This window comes from Rattus norvegicus, chromosome 10 (genome assembly GCF_036323735.1).
Source record: "Rattus norvegicus strain BN/NHsdMcwi chromosome 10, GRCr8, whole genome shotgun sequence".
Classification (NCBI taxonomy): Eukaryota; Metazoa; Chordata; class Mammalia; order Rodentia; family Muridae; genus Rattus; species Rattus norvegicus.
The window spans coordinates 79,594,346-79,614,792 of record NC_086028.1 but is presented as its reverse complement, the minus strand read 5'-3'; the positions used below and the strand labels follow the sequence as shown (position 1 = coordinate 79,614,792).

The 20,447-nt window shown below is 51.7% G+C and overlaps 1 long non-coding RNA gene across 3 annotated transcripts; it reads left to right on the top strand.

Moving 5' to 3' along the window:
- Positions 1–4,209: 4,209 nt before the first annotated feature.
- Positions 4,210–19,011, top strand: LOC102555690 (uncharacterized). 3 transcript variants are annotated; one of them, XR_005490713.2, is made up of 5 exons: positions 4,210–4,715; positions 5,137–5,398; positions 6,753–7,048; positions 11,030–11,149; positions 11,270–19,011. It is a non-coding gene; the product is annotated as an uncharacterized LOC102555690 (long non-coding RNA). The 3 variants fall into 3 exon arrangements; XR_357824.5 differs by having other exon boundaries at positions 4,212–4,715; positions 11,030–19,011; XR_010055744.1 differs by having other exon boundaries at positions 4,226–4,715; positions 6,753–11,149.
- Positions 19,012–20,447: the final 1,436 nt, after the last annotated feature.

The following is a 20,447-nucleotide window of genomic DNA, read 5'->3' as shown; positions in this document are numbered from 1 at the left end:
CATATCTAGAATTTTGTTTCCCTAGACTGCCCGTATAAAAATAATAAGCACCTTTAGATATAGATATATTTTTGTATGAAGTCTTCCAAACCTTGTATGCGGCATTCTCAGGCTAGGGCCACAGGCTAGTGGAAGAGCACTTGTCTTAGCGCACCGGAGGCTTTGGGTTCAATCCCAGGCACCACAACGAATGAACAAGTGTGAACCAAACACTATTCTCTCAGCAAACCTCAGCTTACACTAATTCCTTCCCCAACACCAACTACTCAGGGCATATGACTCAGGGCAGCCGCACCAGACAGCATCAACCTAGAACTTCTCATTGTAGCCTGCCGCTCCTCATAGGTGAAGTTATTTGGCCTCCTCTGACCTGTTTGCCTTTCTTTGCCAGAAGCAGGAGCAAGTCAGTCATCCCTTGGGCCTGAGTGACCATAAGTCTTTCCTCCTTGGCCTGTGAGGAAAGATCAAAGAGCCTCAGGGCATCAGAAAGCCCTGCCGTTCTGCTGGCCCTGTGGCCTGGAGGAAGCTGCTTCCTCTTCCTGGGAGAGAGTCCCATCATCTGTCAGGTGAGGGTTTCCATTAGACTCACGACTTTCAAGCATTTCCCAGATTTCAAAAGGAAATGGCCCAGGGTGTAAACCACAGAGAGGGAGGCTGCGGTGTTGAGAGAGGGGGGCCTGTAGCTGTCCCATCTCCTGTTCTATAGAAAACTCACAGGGTAGGCCTATAGTCTAGATACACATCTCAACTCCAGCCAGTCAGCCTGCCTGCCTGCCTGCCTTCCCCCTGACATGGTCTTATGGTAGCCCAGGCTGACCTCAAACTCTCTGTAACCAACCTTAACCTTGAATTCCTGATCCTCGTGGTGGTTTTGCCTCCTCAATGCTGGGACTATAGCTGTGTGTCGCCATGCCCAGTTAAATTCGGCGCTGGGAGTGGAAGCCAGAACTTCCACATGCTGACCAAGCATTCTCCCCACTGAGGTGTGTCACCCACCCTGCAGCATATTCCCCCATCACATTCTGAACATGCAGGGCTACAGTAACAGCAGAGCACAGAGCCATTTGAAGCATGGTTATGAGAAGGAGGCAAGCAGTTCCCAGGTCACGGTCTCCTCTGAAGAGAAGAGGGGAGGACCAGGAGATGGCTTCAGTTCTGCGGTTAATATTTAAAATTTTCACTGAGAGAGACCCAAAGGGAATACAGCCAAATGTTGCCATCTGTTTAAGCTCAGTAACGGGTACGTGGCTACCTGACAGATTCTCCCGTACTTTCCTCTAGATGTAAGATACTTTACCTTGTAAATATATTAAAAACGTTGAGGACAAATATAATATGGTCCTACTATGGGCATGGGTGTATAGCAAAATGTATCCCCACACAAATACTTGACAAACCTTGAGTTCTTTCACCTTTTTGGGGGTTCCTGGAGAGAAAAGTCAGAGCCCAACGGTAAACACCGGTCTTAGGGAATGAGAGATGGGGGACCCTGTGGAGCTAACCCTCAACTGTGGTGAAAGGGAAGCCTGAGCAGCTGTCCAAAGCTCGCCTAGCCTGATACTGGTCTATCAGTCCATCCCTGCTTCCCGGCCCCAGAGCTGTGACCTCCAGGTAGAGGAACCTCTTTCTCCCCCACCTCAGCCTTTGCATGTAATCCAGACGGTCTAAACTTCCTATGTGGGCACAAGTGACCTTTTTTTTTTTTTTTTTTCCGGAGCTGGGGACCGAACCCAGGGCCTTGCGCTTCCTAGGCAAGCGCTCTATCACTGAGCTAAATCCCCAACCCCTACAAGTGACCTTGACAATCTGATTCTCACACCTCCACCACCTGAGTGCCGGGACTGAAGGCAATGTACTACTGGGTTGACTCATCGCAGACTTCTGAGGTGCTGGAGATCGAACCCAGGACTTCGAGTACACCAAGCAATCACTTACCAATGGGGACACATCTACTCCAACTCGCCCCTATTTAAACGTCTGTTTTCCTTAAGCCTTAATTCTGCCCCTGCAAGTCACCTTTCCCCCATACTACCTGGAGGCCAAGGTCACCACGCAGGACTGGGCAGGACAGGAGGCGGGTGGGAGGTTGTGGGAGGAGAGTCCTACTCCAGGCTCCACTGGGCTATTTAACCCCAGCAAACAGGCCGTGTTGTTTTGTCATTTGGAGAGTTTGGCCTCACTTCCCATAGGTTGGTTAAATAGTAACTTGGCCTTGGTGACAAGGAATTCGCCACCAGTTTGGACGGAGTTCAGTAGTAGCAGCTCGCACTGAGCTGTTCAGAGGATGTTTCTTTCTCTCTTCTCCTCCCCTCCCCGCTCTTGTCTGTGGTCTGTGCGTCTGTGTGCCCATCCTCACATGTGTGGAGGCCAAAGGAAGATGTTTCACGCCTGCTCCAAGACTCTCAGCCTCATTGCCTTGAGGCAGAGTCCCTCACTGAAACCAACAAGAGAGGTGTGTTTTTGCTTTTCAATGTGGGCTCTGGGGTTTCCAACCCAGGTCCTCAGGCTTGCACAGCAAGCCCCCTTTTCCCACTGAGCCATCTCACCAGTCCCTTCTTTTCTTTATTTGAAACAGTCTGACTCAGTAGGCCAGGATGCCCTGGAGTTCACTGTGTAGCCCAGGCTGGCTTTGAACTGTTGGTGATCCTGGACCCCCAGCCCCCCAAGTGCTGGGGTGGCAGGTGTGAACCTCCAGGCCTGGCATTATGTATTCTGTCCTTTCCTCAGATCTTTCCCTTTCATAGGCCTCCCTAGCCAGGTGATTAAGAGCTGGGAAGACTGAGCATTTAATGACAGAGCACAACCACCAAAGACCTTTCATTGTGTGGTTTCTTAACCGAGAGCTGCTATGCCCATTTTACAGGTGGTACAACTGAGGCAGAAGGTTGTGAGCTCACTTCTGAGTCATTCGGGCCTGGCTAAACATGGTTGAGCCAGAAGTTGAGCAGGTTAGGGGAGGGGCAGAGGCTTTCCCTGACATTGGTCTGGTTCTCAAACATCAAATGTTCTTGGTGGGCCTGGGCAACAGCCATGTGCCAGGCAAGAGAGGCCTCTCCCTCTGGTCTATGTCCCAGGGCCTCACCCCCTCCCACACAGTGTCCTAATAGGCAGGACATCCTTCAGTAGACAGGGAAAGACAATATGGGGGACTTTGTGCCAAGTGTCAAAGTCCCAGTGAAAGGTCTGAACACAAAACCAAATTTCTTTTTGTTTTTAGTTTTACAGTTATATTTAGCCAGGCATGGCGGCACACACCTTTAATCCTTTTTAATCCTCTGCTCAGGAGGCAGAGGGAGGCAGATCTCTGAGTTCAAGGCCAGCTTGGTCTACAGAGTGAGTTCCAGGACAGCCAGAGCTACACACTACACAGAGAAACCCTGTGTGTGTATGTGTGTGTGTGTGTATGTGTGTGTGTGTGTATGTGTGTGTGTATGTGTGTGTATGTGTGTGTGTGCATTTGTTATATATTTATGTGTTTGTATGTGTGTATGTGTGTGTATGTGTGTGCGTATGTGTGTGTATGTGTATGTGTGTGTATGTGTATGTGTGTGTGTATGTGCGTGTGTGTATTTGTATGTGTGTGTGAATGTGTGTGTATGTGTGTGTGTATGTGCGTGTGTGTGTATATGTGTGTATGTGTGTGTATGTGTGTGTATGTGTGTGTGTGTATGTGTGTATGTGTGTGTGTGTGCATGTGTGTATGTGTTTGTGTGTGTGTTCATGAATGTCATGGGCATTAAATCCATGTCCCAGGCTTGTATGGCCAGCATTTTACCTGCTGAGCCATCTTTCCAGTCTCCCTCACTTCCCTTTTTTTTCTTTCTCACCCCCATACATCTCAGCCTGGAGACAACCTTGAGACCCTCCTGCTTTGGCCTCTCCTCTCCAAGGCTGAGCTATGGGAATGTGCTTCTGGATGAGGTGTGAAATGGCTTCTCTTGACGTTACAGTCTGTCTGGACCCTGGGAGGACAAACAGCAGTATCGGCAATGAGGAATGTTTTCAGGCAGCATTTGTCTGGCAGATATGTCCTGTCACCTACCTGCCCAGCCTCAGTGGGTGCCAACATTACAGTGAGACAAAAGAGAGAAAGAGGCCTCCCAGGGGAGCTGAGCAGAGGTCAGCATCAGGAACCTTGGGAGTTAGAGATGAAGGTGCTGATCCCAACCCCTCCCCTGAGGGTAATGCTTCTGCTCAAAGATAACATGTTCATCAGCTAAGCCTGGGTCACCTCTGTCCCCAGAGTCCTAGCTGTGACTCACTTGCTTTCTTGCTTCCCTGGCAATGAACAATACTACCTTCCTCAGCAGGTCCTGTGAAGGAGCAACGATTTAATGTGTGTGAAAGAGCCTTGGGTGGGGCCCGGCACGCAGTGGGCCCTCTTTGTCCCGCCCATGGGTGGGGCCCAGCACACAGTTGGCCTTCGGAAGTACCGCCCATGGCTCTCTGTCAGTCTCAGAGGGGCAGGTGACCTAGGATTCCCTATGAGAGATAGAGCGGGCTCATCTTTCATGGGGGCCTTGATGGGGGGTGATGGTGTCTTAACTGGAGAATTTGCAAAGGCCAGTAGGAGGTGCACCCAGGACCATAGGGAGGTTGAACCAAGGACAGCTGCCCACAGCAGGTCACAGCCTGGGTCCTGCTATCCTGAAAGCTGATTTGGTTGCCCTCCGAAACCTCGTTATGTAAATCAGCAGTGGAGTACGCACTCTCAGGTCAGAGAAATAGGAGTTGAGCCCCGCCCCACCCCATCCCACCCCAGGGCCTCTAAGCAGCTCTGGGTGTGTGCTAAGAGCAGAGTAGGTGGACTGAGTGAGGGGCGGAAAGCAGATGGCTTCACGGGATTCCAGGCCCCGTCCACCTGGGGCCACCTGTCCAAGGGTGGAGACACAAGGTCCTATTACACTAATGAGCGGGGAGCCTCCTGCCACCTTTGACCCAATTCCTCCGTCTCTGAGGCGAAGGGAAAGAGTGTGGCTGCTTTCCAGGGCCCAAGGCTGACCGCCATCTTTTCGCGAATCCAGAAAGCTCCCCCTCCTGCTTTGAGCAAGAGTGTGTGTCGCAGGCGCACGGAGTTTGCTTCTGGGGTCCTTGTGCCTCCGTAGTCTCATGTCCTCCCATGCCTGTTTATTTCAGTGCACCCAGTGGGTGACGCTGCCACGTCCAGGACACTGGACTGGAGCCACCTTTACAGAACCGGTTTGAAATCAAACAGTGCCGTGGCACACAAGCCAGCTGAGCCAGAGGTGTCCATGGCCAAGAGGGCCAAAGGCCGAAGGACCAGGGCAGACAATGGTACATATGGGGGAGCTGGCCCTTGTCTACCAGGGAGCTAGAAGGTGACCAATGGACCTGTGCCAGCCCGGGGAGCATGTAGCTATCGCTCCTCACCTTGGAGGTAAAAGAAGGGGTTCCTAGGTGGGTTGGGTGGAGGAAAACAACCTTCTGAACTTGTATTGGGGTGTGGCCGTTCCACAGACATGACTGCCTTCAACCCAGGCATCCTTTAAAGGAGCTGAGGAGTGGGAAGTGAGCAGAGTGGGGCTCTGGGTGGAAATTGAGTAGAATGGCAGAAAAGAGTCAAGTCCAGCCTGGGCTGGAGCTCAGTGGGGAGAATGCTTGCCTTATATGCTAGAAGCCCTGGGTTCGATTCCCAGCACTGCATAAACTGGGCCACGGTGACTTGCAGCTAAAAATCCCACTATTCTGGAAGGAGAAGCAGGGGGACTCCAGAGCTCAAGGTCACACCACCCTTGGCTACACCGAGAGTTCAAGGCCACCCTGAGCGTCACCTTAAATAAAATAGAAAGGCATGGGGCCATCTCCTGGCAGACGGTAATCTGAGAAGGTCCCAGACCCCATGAGGACAGCCCTAAGGGACAAATCTGGTATCAGGAGTGAGTCGGGCAGCAGATAGCTCAGTGGATATTTGATTCCATCTAGAATTGGCCCCAGCCGAGTGGCTAAGGACTTGGGGGCTCTCACCACCCTGTGTACTAAGGTCAGGTCGGGAGGGATGGGGACCCCAGTCAGAGTTTGGGAAGGTGTGGCCTAGGAAACCTTCCGGAGATACACGTAAAGAAGCCCGCTTGGACTTTCTGTTCCCTGTAGCCTGGTTTCCCTTTTGCCTGGCACACACAGCAGGCAGACTGCAGACTCACTGACCTCAAAAAGCCCCGCCCCTCTAGCCTTGTGCTTCTGACTATTTATTTCCTGCAGAAGACTCAGGGTTTTGCCCACTATGTAGAAAGCAGAGACAGACGGGCTCCACCCAGGGTCCCACCCAGAAGCCACAGAATACTCTTGTGGGTATCCCAGTCCTGTCCCCCCCCCCGCCCCCTCCCTCTCACCCCCGTGCAAGGAAGGCACCTGTGCCTGGCACACCTTCCTTCTGGGTCTGGAACCACTAAGGGAGCTAAGGGTAAAAACCCAGAAGAGCTCTGAGCCCCTAAAGTCTTATCTTTCGACATCATATCCCACCCCACCCACCCTCCCTGCTAAAGCAGAGGCAAGGATTCGTCCACTCATAACTGATTGTGACTTCTCCCCATGCAAGCCCGGGCTCACCAAAGGATAGAACAACAAGGGGCCCAGTGGTCAAGAGCCCAAGCTGCTCCCACAACTCCCTGAAAATCACTCAAAGTTGCCAGCCTAGGAGCCGGCACAGTGTGCCCCACCCCCACCCCAGGCCTGCATAGTATGCGTGGTTTCAAGCCACCCTCACTTAAATAGAGTGTGGGTTCCCTTTGTAGGTGAGGAGACTGACGAGCCCTCACGGCCAGTCAAGGGCAGGGCTCCGCATGGGATTCTGGACCAGCCCATCTACTCCAGCATCGCTGCCGAGTCCCTGACAAGCCTTTCTCCACATCTCTGCAGTGTGAACACCCAGGCGCCTCCATTCAGGCCTGGCTCAGTAGCCAAACGAGTCTAGTGATGTCATCGTTGCCATGGAAACTCTCCCCAGGCGTCAGGCAGGACCAACCTCCCCTGTGCCGTTTCCCTTTGTGTGGACTTTGCAATGCGTTGCCAAGGCAGTGAGGCCTGCTGGGTGAGTTGGCACAGGGCAGGGAAGGCAGACAAAACCCCACACTGCATCCCAGAAACCACCACTCACAACACAACAGGAGAGACGGGGCAAAGGGGTGGAGGGAGGGCTGCAGTCTGCAATCCCTGGTCTGGGGGGAGGGGTGTGGCAGTTTAAGGGGAGAGGGAGACCTGTTCAGGACCCCTGATGCCAATGGCCTTTGAGCATTATTAGTGGGATCCTGTCCCCTGGATCTGCTAGGCCTGGATCTTGTGACAGGGCAGACAAGCTTGGCAGGGGGTGGGGAGTTTTGAGTGCAGGTCGCTCTGAGAATCATTGCTGAAGAAAGAAACCCGTGGAATACATTAGCTGTGTTAGCCTCTCCTGTCTCTCAGGAGCCTCATGGCAGTTCTGGGGAAGCGCACAGATGAAGCCGGGTGCCTTTTGTGCTTTGAGTTCTGTTATCATCCGTGGTGGTGTGGGATTTGGGTTTCTTTCAAACACTGTATAGCTCGTTGACCTTGACCTTGAAATCCCCCTGTCTCTGCCTCCAGAGTGCTGAAACCGCAGGTGTGTGCCGCTATCCCCGTCTGGTTCACTTCTTTGTGTTTCTTATTGCTTGCCCCTGGTTACCTGTAGGAGCCTAACACAGTTTAGATTCAAAATGGGGAGGTCCAAGGTCCCACCCCGAGGCCTCTTCAGTTCAGGTTGGCCCCACAGCCTGGAATCTATTGGTTTTACAGAAAGAATCCAGTCTACCTTCGTAGAGTAATCCTGCTCCGTGTATCAGGCCCTCCAACACCCAGATCTAAGCCAAGGGATTGTCACAGAGTTGGCCCCTCCCTCCCGGCTGCCTACAGAGGCTCGGAAAGCGATTGGCTAGTAAGGAAAGCCAGTGTCCAGGCCAGTGTCTACAGGGCCACCTCCAGCGCAGTTCACGCCACACCCTCTTTTGTCCTACAAGCTGCAGGGGCCTCTTAGCTCGGGCTCATTTAAAAGGTTCCTGCTCCTTGCCACTGTCTGTGGCTTGGTAGCCCTTGACTCCGGGGCATAAAATCTCCCCTGTGCTCCTGTTCTTAGAAATCTCCAGGAAAAAAAACTTCATGACCTTTCCCGGCAAATAGCAGAGTCTCCTGCTTAGGGCTGAAGACCGTGGCCTTCCTGGGTTCACACCGAGTTTTCCTGCTTTCTTGGCCATCTTCCTCCTTAACTTCCCAGAGGGCTGAAGGGGAGGACTCCAGTTCTTTAATCCTCTGGCCTAGGAGGAGACAGAGATTCCCGGGTGACCTGCTGCCCTGAGCCTGGGCTCCTCCTTCTCTAGCTGTGTGTCTCTGTTGAAGGGCTACCAAGTCAGGCCCGGTTGTGAGGTGAATAGCTACGGGGCTCCCAGGCGGTACTGGACGTACCTGCCTACAGCAGAGAGCATCTGGACCAACCAAGAGCCATCTCTGCCTGTCGTTCTTTCATGAAGCAAGTATTTCCTGACGTCTGTGCTTTGTACTCCCAAGGCTTTGCCTCCTGCTTCCAAAGGTCCCAAACAAGCCAAAGGAGATGAAGGAAAATGTATGAAAATCAGGCAACGCACCAGGACTTCTGCCCACACGGCAGCGGGGAAAACCGTGCCATCAGCAAGGGTGGTCGGCACTAGCCCAGCCCATGGCACTGGGACAAACACCTTTGTTCCATTTCCCAAACTTCCCATACTTTAAGACCGTGTTTTGCTAACAGAGAATCCCATGGAATGCTAGCACAGGGCTTGAGAGCACATGGCTTCTAGACTGCAGGAAGGGAGGCTGGAGCGGAGGTCAGCTTCGAGACCTCCTCTCCCCACCGTGGCATGCCCAGGGCCAGTGAAAAGTGCCCCACTGGGGCTGCCAGAGGTCAGAGTCCTGGCTGGGGGTGGGGGGAGGGGGTACCCCCTGGAGACTCAGACCCCAGTTAGAAAGTCCAGGGTGACCAGTGCGCCAAGGGTAACAGATGGAGAGTCTTACACAGGCCTTTGAACTTCCTCTTTGGCACAGTAAACCTGGAAAGCAGAGAGGGAGAAATGAGGGTGCAGATTGTCCGAGAGGGTGGGGTAGCCCTGTGAGCTGGCTTAGCCAAACCTCAGTTTAGTCATCCATAAATGGGGACCGCAAAACGGAGAGGATAGTTTTTGCTTGTTATTTTATGTGTTTTGAAAAGGGGGTCTTGTTATATAACCTGGATTAACCTGGAACTCACTCTGTAGCCCAGGCTGGCATTAAACTTTCAATCCTCCCGCCTCAGCCTCCTGAGTGTTGGGGTTATAGACGTAGACCACCACATCTGGCTCCGTTGAGGGGACCGAGTGACTTAAGTGCCCTTTAGTCCCTATCGGATCATGCCCCACAGACAGGGGATTCAGGAAATGCTTTGAAAGACCAGATGACTGCCCAGCCGTGGCTCTTACTGACTGGGGGTTCCTCTCTCTATCAACGGGAGTGGTAAACTCTCCCTGTGTCTGAGCAAGAAGCTCTCTCTGCTTCCAGCCTCCCTGATCCAAGCCGTAGCTGGAAGCTCTGGCACTGTAAGCCTGAGGCTTTCTAGATTCCGGCTTGTGAGGATCTCTCAGAGGCCCAGGCTGTGGAAACTGCCACAACAGGTCCTCCGAGCAGCAGCCTGCCGGAACAAGATGGATTATGGCTTTGTGGGGGGAATCAGATGCGTAAAAAGCCTGCGAAGGTCAAATGAGATAAATCCACGTGGGTTGTGATTTCCCATCTAAATGTTAACATTGGCCTTGCTGAGATAAGACCTTTGCATTTCTGTTGCGAATCTGTGGACTGATTTCTTCAAAGAGAATAACCAGGGTTTAATGGTGGAAATCTGGGACCCTTTGAGTGACCTGAGGTGGCACCAGGCATGTGTGCTCTGACCAGCTGGATCTGTGCACAGAGGCCTCCTCAGGTCCCAGTGGATCTAGCTGAGATTTTGGCTACAATCTGAAGTATGGAGTCGTGCCAGCAATAAAGAGAACGCCTTGTAGGAGGCAAAGGGCACCCACTGGGCCCTGGGCTAGCTTGGTAAATATCTGCTTGTAGCCTTGTGTTTGGGGTTGAGGAGTGTATGTGGGGTTATCTTACCCCCTCCAAGGAAGGCCTAAGGGGATTAGGGTTTCCAAGTCCTTGTCCCTTCCATAATCCGTGCCTTTGAGTCTTTAACCAAACGGGAGCCAGAGCAACAGCCAGGATCATGGTTTTCCATTTTGCAAGATGGAAACTGAGGCTACACAAGTAACTTAGTCTAGATCCCACGGAGGCGAGGTTCCGCTTTTGAGAGCTGGGATCTCTAAAGCAGGTTTCCCAAAGGGCTGCCTCTCCTGATTATGGATTATTAGATATGGATGGTGGAATTTCTCTCCCTCTGTAATTTTCTTATGTGCTTGTTTGCTTTCAAAGAGAACCTCAATATATAGGTCAAGTGACAAATGCCATTTTAATGTTTGTGGAAATGGCCAAATTGCTCCCCAGTAACAAGTAACAATCCACTTATACACCTAGCACCAGTTCTGAGTTCTGAGGCAGGGCCTGCAACTGTTTAGCAAGCCCCACCCATTTCCTCTCCAACCCTGGGATTACAACCCTGGAAATACCCAACCTGACACCTTTACTCACATGGGTCCTGAGCGTTGAATTTGGGTTTTCTTGCTTGCAAGGCAAACATTTTACCAGTGGAGCCATTATCCCCCAGACCCCCTTTCGTCCTTTTACTTTTCTTTTGCTTACTTATCATTATTTACTCATCTTGCCTCTGGTACAGACTCACATAGCTCCTGGGCTAGCTTTGAACTCCTGATCCTCCTCCATCACCTTCCCAAAGCAGCTGGCGTTACAAGCCCGCACATTCAGCCTTCGCTATATCTTATTTTCTTTTGAGACAGAGTTTCTTTGTGTAGCCCTGGCCATCTTGGAACTCACTCTGCAGACTTGTCTCTCTCTGTAAGAGAGTTGGCTTAGTGGTTAAGAGCAATTGCTACTATTCTAGGAGGCCTGGGTTCGATTCCCAGCACCCGAATGGCAGCTCTGGACGTAACTAATTCCAGGGGATTTGACAAGCTCTTCTGAAGGTACCAGGCACGCACATTGCTCTGAGGCATACAAGCAGGTAAACACTCTCAGGCAGGCACGAAATAAGTTATTTATTGGTGTGGGTGTGGGTCACAGCCTTCGTGGGGAAGTCGGAAGATAACCATGTAGCTGGTCAGCTCCTTCATGCTTTACATAGGTCCTGGGGACTGAATTCACATCGCTGAACCTGTGTAGCCATCACTCCTAGCTACCGAGCGAGCCCTCTAGCCACCCGCAATGGATGGAAACATCTTTTAACTGACATGTACACATCTGAGGACTAAACCAGGATCTTTCGTGGTAAGTAGTAGTTACCTGGGGGTAAATGGTGGATCCTAGAACCAGGAAGTAGAGCAGGACACATCACCAAGAGGAGCTAAGTCGCCAGCATGATTGCCCTCCGACTTGACTTCATGCACTGCCCTTTCTATCTCTGGCTATGGTACAGGCTTTCCAGTAAGGACAATAGGCTGCTCGGGTGAGCCACACTAATCCGTAATCCCTGACCGTTTGCCACTCCCATAGAGTGCAGCTAGACCATGAGGCTAGCTTTACTACAAATCAAAACAGCAGTAGTCATCGTTCTAGACATTCTAAGAGGAAAGGAAAGAGAAGTGGGTGTTTAATGAGCACCTACTGGTGCCAGCCTTGTGTATAAGGATTCAGGACCCCGGACTGAAAGGAGTCTAAAACCTGGGTATGAAGGGGTACAGCTGGGGGTTGGGGATTTAGCTCAGCGGTAGAGCGCTTGCCTAGCAAGCGCAAGGAAGGCCCTGGGTTCCGTCCCCAGCTCCTAAAAAAAGAAAAAGAAAAAAAAAGAAGGGGTACAGCTGTAATCCCAGCACTGAGACAGGACTACAATGGGCTTTGGGCCAGCCTGAACTACACAGTGAGTTTTGGGCTAGCCAGGTCTACATAGCAAAACCCTGTCTCAAAAGACCAAGGAGAGAAGGAGGGGAAAAAGAGGGAAAGAATAAAATAAAATAAAGGAGAAAGGGAGCGGGGAGGGCAGGGAGAGAGGAGCATGGTGTCTCATTTGCAGTCTCAGATCAGGGGAGCCCTTGGGCCCAGGAGATCAAGTCAGCCTGGGTAACACAAGAGTGCAGCTCGTGTGCCTGGGGGGAGGGGGAGGACACTGTGACCTTGTTCCAAAAAAATAAGGAGAGGGGGGTGGTGTGGTGTTAGGTTTCACAACTCTGAATTCGAGGAGAGAGGGTTTCCTACTGAACAAGAGAAAACAACCCGGCTTGTACCTATTTGCTTCTCCATACTTTGTAATTAATAAGCCAGAGTAATATTTTTAGTTTTTATTTCAAAAAGTGTCTAGGGTTGGGGATTTAGCTCAGTGGTAGAGCGCTTGCCTAGCAAGTGCAAGGCCCTGGGTTCGGTCCCCAGCTCAAAAAAAAAAAAAAAAAAAAAAGTGTCTAAATCCAACACCTCTTATTAAATATCTCTGGTCAGATGTCTGGAGTTCCTAGCCTCACACCTCCTGGGTCAGAGACGGCTGCTCAAATGGTACCAGCCCCAACCTCCCAGAGGGCGAGCAAACCCCCCCCTCAGCCCCACCCTGGGGCCTCTGGGTGGAGAACTTGCATTTCTAACCAGCTGTCCCAACGATGTGACATCGGTGCCGCTCTGTGCCTTGGAATAACCCATGTGGCTCTCTTAAGAAGGCTGGTACTTAGCTCCTGCCAAGGCGTAATGAACCTGGCGCAGGTGGGGCATCGGGATTCCGAACATGCTGGCCCGCTCAGGAACCTGAAGGTTTACAGGGAGAGGCACAGGCAGGATTAGGGTCCCCAGGAATTCACAGGCAGCCTCCTTGTCTTCCTCTAGTCTGCCAGACGGTGTAGCCCAGAATGGAGGGCTGCCTTGCTTAGCCATCCTTTCACACTGTGACTGTGACTTGGTTTTATTTACTCTATCTAGAAATGGTCATGTATCTCAGGCTGGCCTAGAACTCTCTAAAGATGAATTTGAACTCCTGACCTCTCCAGGACTAAGGCTAGAGTCCTGAGCTACCTAGGCTGGTTCCTATGCCTGTGTCTTTGAAGCCAAGCAAAGCTGTTTGCTAATTTGAGGGGGGAAGTGTGTGGACCTGACACGGTTCCAGTTAGGCGTCTTACTGAGCAGCTGGTGTCTCTACACAAGCTTTCCCTGCGGAACATCGGTTCTCAACAGCCCCAACACTGCAACCCTTTAATACAGTTCCTCGTGTTGTGGCGACCCCAACCATAAAACTGTATCATTGCTACTTCATAACTGTAATTTTGCTACTGTCATGAATCATAATGCGGATATCTGATCTTTGATCCCCTGTGGGGTCATGACCCACAGGTTGAGAACCACAGCTGTAGAGGCTTCTGTAAGCTGCAGTCAAGCACAGCCACCTCCTCGGGTAGGCACACACCTATCACCTTGCCGTGGTCCCTGCCATTGCCTTGTATGCCAATGCCCTCCCCTGCACTGTCCAGGATGGTACTGTTTTTAGCTGCTTTGTGCTATGTGTACATGTATAGCTTACATGTAGTGTGTGCATGTGTGACATGTGTGTACATATGTGTGTCTGTATGTAGTATATGTATATACATATGTATGCATGTGCATACAAATACATACATGTGTATATGTTTGTGTATGGTACATGTGTGATATGTACATGCACATATGTGGATCCATATGGAGTATATCTGTGTACACATGTGTACAAGTGCACGCAAGTGTATGTGTTTGTATACGGTGTGTGTGTGTGTGTGTGTGTGTGTGTGTGTGTGTGTGTATGTGTGTGTGTAGGAAGAGCAATGGGGTCATGCCCTGTCTAGCCCACAGAAGAGAAGTGGACCTCCATCATCGGTTATCTAGCCTAGGGTCTGTCACAGACTTAAAGGGTGGGATTGAATAGCTCTCTCACTCTCTGAGTCTGTTTCCTACTGTGCAAGGTAAAGGGTTGAGTGTGCAGAGTTTAAGTAGGTAAAGGGTTGAGTGTGCAGAGTTTAAGTAGGTAAAGGGTTGAGTGTGCAGAGTTTAAGTAGGTAAAGGGTTGAGTGTGCAGAGTTTAAGTAGTTCTTATTTTAGGATAAGCTGGGGGTTAGAAGGAAGGTCCTAAGTCCTGGGCAGGAGAAGTCTGGGCCCTGGGGCACGCGGAAGAGGAACTATGGCTTACGCCTTTTCTGACCACAGGCGTGTGACACTCCCCAGTCAGAGCTGGGTTCCAAGTCTCCACCCACAGGTCAAGACTCACCTTGTTCCCATACCCACTGTGGTGGCCGCACTGTGGAAGCGGCTATACCCTCAAGATCTGCGATTCAATGGGACCAGTCATGTGGCTTTTTGTGTTCCTTGGCAGTATAGCTCAGGCAGATAACCACCCTACTGGGCCTCAGTGTTTCCATGTGTACAATGGGCTGGTAATGGGCAGGCTGCTATAGCACACAGCTGAGCTGCCCTGCTTGGAAGGGACCATCCCAACAGTCACAGTGAGGTGGAGACATTAAGTTGCCAAGTCTCAGCCCAGCCCTGAGGTGCATGTCTTGATACCAAGAACTCTGTTGCCTTCTCAAGTCCCAATGGAGTCCGGGTTCTTTGAAAAGGAAGACTGTTCTAACCTGATTACTAAATGTTTCTCGGACTCCACACAAACTTGTGCCCCTTGATCGGGTGGTCTCGTAGCCCTTGTAGTGAGTACTCTATGCCTTGAGTCAGACAGACCTCCCCACCCCAGCCAACGGATAACCCTGACTGAGTTAATCTCTCAGTAAATGGGAAGAGCTCCACAGGGTCTAATCTGAGCTCCACACGGACAGGGTTCACTTCTCTCCTGGCATCAAGTGCAGCGCCTGAGGACTCGATCGAGTGATACTGTGTGGGCACATGGTGGCCACTGTGTTGTTTCTTGGATTTGACTCTCTGGATGTCTCTGTTTTGTTCCTGTGTTCTCTTGTGGCCTACCTGTGGGGACACACCCCGGGAAATTGTGACCAGGATTTATCAGGCCTTTTGTCATCACTGTTGGCTCCCACCCTAACCTCCCTGGACAATTGCAGCACCAGAGTCCTCCGCCCCAGGGCCTGTCCCACATCCCAACTGCTTCGTCTACTCAGATGAGCTCAACACCCACCTACACGCGGGCAGTCACCCCACCATTCACTCACCGACACCCTTTGAGGAGTAGCTGCTCTTCCCCACGTGCCTGCCCTGCGACCCCAGCACCTGCCTCTCAGCATGGCACTGAGTTCCACCGACCCTGTTGGTCAATGCTACCGCAGCAGGCTTGCCCCTCCTGGACTCACACTGGCTTCTGCTTTAAGGTGTTCTAAGTGGCTGGTGCATCAGCCATTGTATGCACCTGAGATAGAAACCCAAAACTGGACGCTACCCACAACACCCCAGCCAGGCACCCAGGCTGGAGGGTCCCCTAACTGCTCTTCATGCCTTATCCCTCTCAACCACTCCCTGCTTTGCACCCCACATCCCCTTCTGGTTTCTACCAGGCACTGGTCCACCTTCCTCCCATACCACATCCACCCCATCCCCATCCCCACCCCCAGCCCCAACCCCAGCCTCCATCCTCCTGCTGCTCCTAGGAAGCTCCACCTCCCATCAGCCCCGATGCCTCCCAGTTGCTGTCAATCTAAGCTCTTGGCCTGCACGAAACGTTCCCATGATCTGAGGTCCTACCGTCTACCCAGCTTTCTTTCCCAGCTCCCATAAAGCCCCCGCCCCCGCTCCCCCATCATTCTGGGTCTCACCTCTCTCGTTTCCTCCTCCTCCCCAGATACCTTTCCTTCATCCCTTAACCTAGTCAACCCTTACTCACCTTTCAAAGCCAGTCCAAAGTCACCTGCTCTAGGAAAGCCACCCACCCGCCCGCCTAGATTACAGACTCAGACTCTTCGGCCTCGTCCCCATTACCTGGGCGTGACCCCTTTGCTGAGCTTGCCATGTTATTTTATAATTATTTGCTCTGTGTCTGGCTTCTCCATTATTAGTTTATTGGGGGCAGACCATGCTTACTCATTGCTGTACCCCCCTCGCCCAATATTTCTGCTTTGTGAAATCACTCATTCTGTGTTGTAAGTGCACTATCTCATTTTGTTGTTGTTGTTTTAAAGATTTATTTATTTTATGTGAATACACTGTCACTATACTCACAATCTTCAGACACACCAGAAGAGGGCATCGGATCCCATTACAGATGGTTGTGAGCCACCATGTGGTTGCTGGGGATTGAACTCAGGACCTCTGGAAGAGCAGTCAGTGCTCTTAACCCCTGAGCCATCTCTCCAGCCCTTTGTTGGTGGTTCTGTGGAGCTGGAATTTGGGAAGGCCAGGCACTTCTCACCTGGGGTCTACTATGGGCTGCCATAATCCAAAAGCATAATATGGCTCCAGTCACCTGGGCTTGCCACTGGAGTTCTGTGACCTGCCTCTTGGTTAGGCAACCTCAGGGTACTTGAACTTCTTACAGAGTGTCCCCAAACCCAGCTGGACCTCCCACAATATCTAGAAGGAATCATCTGGTCCCATGAACCAGGCAGTGTCACTTCCTCTGAATTCAAGGGGTGAAAAGCGAGTTCCTAAGGTCAGTCCAGATTCAAAAGCGGAGGGACAGAGAACTACCTTAAACGGGTATTAAAGAATCTGTAGTCTTGGCGGCCGAGCAGTAGTGTGCTTAGGGACAGTGGGGACCTGCTCAAGGACTGCCTTGGGGGTGCTCTCCTGCCTCTCCTTGCCGGCTCCGCTGCGTAGGCTCTTTGTGCTGTCTTTTTTTTTTTTTTTTTTTTTGGTTCTTTTTTTCGGAGCTGGGGACCGAACCCAGGGCCTTGCGCTTCCTAGGCAAGCGCTCTACCACTGAGCTAAATCCCCAACCCCTGTGCTGTCTTTTAACACCAATGACAGCATGTGTTCTTGCTGTTCTCAGACTGGCTTTTGCGACTATTCTGGTCTAGAGCGTCCTTCAGTGCTTGCCGCCTGCCCCCATTCATTTTTTTCCTGCTCTATAATATGCCATACGACTGCCGCATGGCTCTCTAAACTCTTCTGCACACGACGCCACACATCTTGGTGGCTTCCAATGGCTTGTTGTGCCAGGGCAGTGAGAGTGGAGGGCCATGTGTCCCTGGCTGCTTTCCTGTTCTGTGCAGGGGGGGGGGGGCGGAGGGTAGTGCTGTGCACCCGCAACCCCGAGCCCTCTGCGAGCGGGCGGAGACCGAGGCCTCAGGCCCCAGGCCACCCGCAGCCACGGCTGTGTAACCGGGCTTACGTAACCGAGCCCATGAAACCCAAATTAAAAGAGGAAACCATCCTCCTGCCGCTCAACTCGCTTAATCCCTATCTGTCTCTGCCCTGGGCCCCGCGCTCCCCTCCGAAGGTCTTGAACGCGTTCCAGATTTCTAATTTCGTTTGCTTATGCAACCAAAAATATGATGGCCGCGTTTCCCGGGGGTGATGGAGTCTGTACTCCAGGCGCGCTAAAAACGGCAGCGCCGGGCTGCTGGAGGCGGGGGCGACGCGGGCGGAGCCGGGCGGCTGGAGACGCAGGACCGGCGGTGTCCTGTGGTCCCCAGCCTCCTCGTGATTTCCACTGCCCGCTGATCCCTGCGAGCGCGGCGGAGGGGGTGCATCTTTCACCCGCGTGCCCCACCCCCAACACCTGCTGGGAGACGCGCGTCGCACCAGCGTTCAGAAATAGGGAGAAAAAGAAAAAGAAAAGACGGAAAGGAAATAGCACGCCTCTCACCAGGGGAGGGATGGAGCGGACAGGAAAACCGAGTTGCTGATTTAAAAGAAAGTAGGGTAGACTGAGATCTGAGATGCGTTGAGGTAGATCCAATTGTTATTTTATATTTTATATATATATATATATATATATATATATGCAAGCCGAGGAAATAGAATATGATTGTGTCTGTGCTGTTTTATTTAAATCTGAAAACGGTGCTGGAGATCTATAGTCCAGGCGTTAGCGCATGGAGACCTGGGTTACATTCCTAGCGCCTCATAAACTGAATTTAGCGCTCCACATCTGGAATCCCGGCTGAAGGAGGAGGGGGCAGGAGGATCAGGCGTCCAGAGGGTAGCTTCAGCTACCTGGTTGAGTTTTGAGACTTGAGAACCTCTCTCAAAATGGAAAAGAACACAGGGTGGGGTGGGCAGTAAGATGGCTCATCCGGTAACTGAACTTGCTGCCAAAACTTGTGGCGTGTACGTGTCCATCACCAATAAGCCTAAAACAGGTTTTTTTTTAGGTTTACCCCCACCCCCACGCCGCAGTCTCTGGTAGGGTGGGAGTGGGGGTGGGGGAGGGAGAGAGCTTTCGGTGTGCCAAGCGCTCATGTGGAGGTCAAAGGTCAGCATTCAGGAGTCAGTTCTCTCCTGATTGTCCACAAGTACCTATATTGGCTGAGGCCCGCTCCTGCTCCACCTTTAAAGAAAATAAAAATAAGGGCTGGAGAGATGGCTCAGCGGTTAAGAGCACCCGACTGCTCTTCCAGAGGTCATGAGTTCAATTCCCAGCAACCACATGGTGGCTCACAACCATCTGTAAAGAGATCTGATGCCCTCTTCTGGTGTATCTGAAGACAGCTACAGTGTACTTATATATAATAAATAAATAAATCTTTAAAAAAAAAAAAAAGAAAGAAAATAAAAATAAAGTCTGCAGATGAAGCGACTTCCCAGCTACGGAGGAGAGCAGCTGAGGCTAGCAGGCCTTGCAAGTTGGAGGCCCGCCTGAGGTACGTGGTAGCTCAAGGGCAACCTAGGCAATTTCCCAAGACCTTGTCTTAAAATTAAAACAAAAACAAATCTTATGAAAACCAAATCTGAGGAGATTGCTTAGTGGCAGAGCATTGCATATCGGTCCCAAGGCCTTGGGTCTCATTCCCGGTCAAGAGAGAGGCAGCGATTTTTTTTCGGGGGGGGGGGGCAGGGGGGCAGGGTCTCTTTACATAACTGTGGCTGTCTTAGAACATACCCTGTAGGTCAGGCTGGCCTCGAACCCGTAGAAATCCATCTGCCTCTGCCTCCTGAGGGTTGGGATTAAAGGTGTGCACCACCATGCTCAGCAAGACATAGTGAATGATTAGCACGGTAAATTATGCTGTGGAACTAAGGAGAGGGTGGGGAGCTATGTAATAAATCGGTTTTTTTTTTTTTTTGGTTCTTTTTTTTTGGAGCTGGGGACCGAACCCAGGGCCTTGCGCTTCCTAGGTAAGCGCTCTACCACTGAGCTAAATCCCCAGCCCCATAAATCGGTTTTTACTTTGTGTGATGTGACTGTGTGATGTTTGCCTACTTTTAAGGATTTGTTTTTACTGAAGGGAGAGCACGGAGCCATCCAACCATCTTATTCTCCTGAAAGCAGTGGTTAGATTAAAAGCAGACTGGTTGGGGCTGGGGATTTAGCTCAGTGGTAGAGCGCTTACCTAGGAAGCGCAAAGCCCTGGGGTTCGGTCCCCAGCTCCGAAAAAAACAAAAAAACAAAAAAACAAAAAAACAAAAAAAAAAAAAAACAAAAGCAGACTGGTTAAAGCCAGGCAGTGCTAGTGCACACCTTAATCCCAGCAGTCGGGAGGCAGAGGCAGGCAGACCTCTGATTCTGAGGCCAGCCTGGTCTACAGAGAGAGTTCCAGGATGGCCAGAGCTACACAGAGAAAACATGTGATCCCCACCCTAAATGAAAGGATTGGTAGGAAGGTTTGAGCTCTCTCTATCCCATCCCCCATCCAGGGGATGTTTGGAGGTCTCCTGACCACCGAGAGGCTGGCTGCCTGGGGTCCTGGGACTGGGGTAAGTTCGTGTCTGATCTGGCAGGTACGGAAGAGAGGCAGAGCTTGTAGCCCTGGGGAAGGAGCAGGTGCTCACTTGCCTCAGTCTTCCTCCTCCAGGCAGCTCTCGGCTTGAAGCAGAGCCCATGGCACTTCTTCCTTGTTCCTGGAACATCACCTGCCCTGACAGCTTGGCCAGGGCCCTGTCACTTCTGAGCTGCTTGGAGGCTTGGCGGTGGGAACTGAACGGTTCCCTGGGTCCCCGACATGGCTCCTCAGGGAATAGCCAGAGTTCACTGCTGTTTCGTATGCATGACCTTCCCAAGCAAGAGGTCCCTACTGCTGAGTCGAGTCTGTCCCACAGCGCTGACCAACCAGACATGATTGGGACAGAAGCTCACAGCAGGGAGGCCACACATTTCCTGTGTCACTGCAGACGTCCCTATTCCACCAAGGTTACCATTTCTGCAATACCGTTTTTTGGTGGGTGAGACGATTCTAGAAAAGGCTTCCATAAGATGTGCGCATGCGCACGCTCCAGCGGCTAAGCCGTTCAAGTCCCTCACA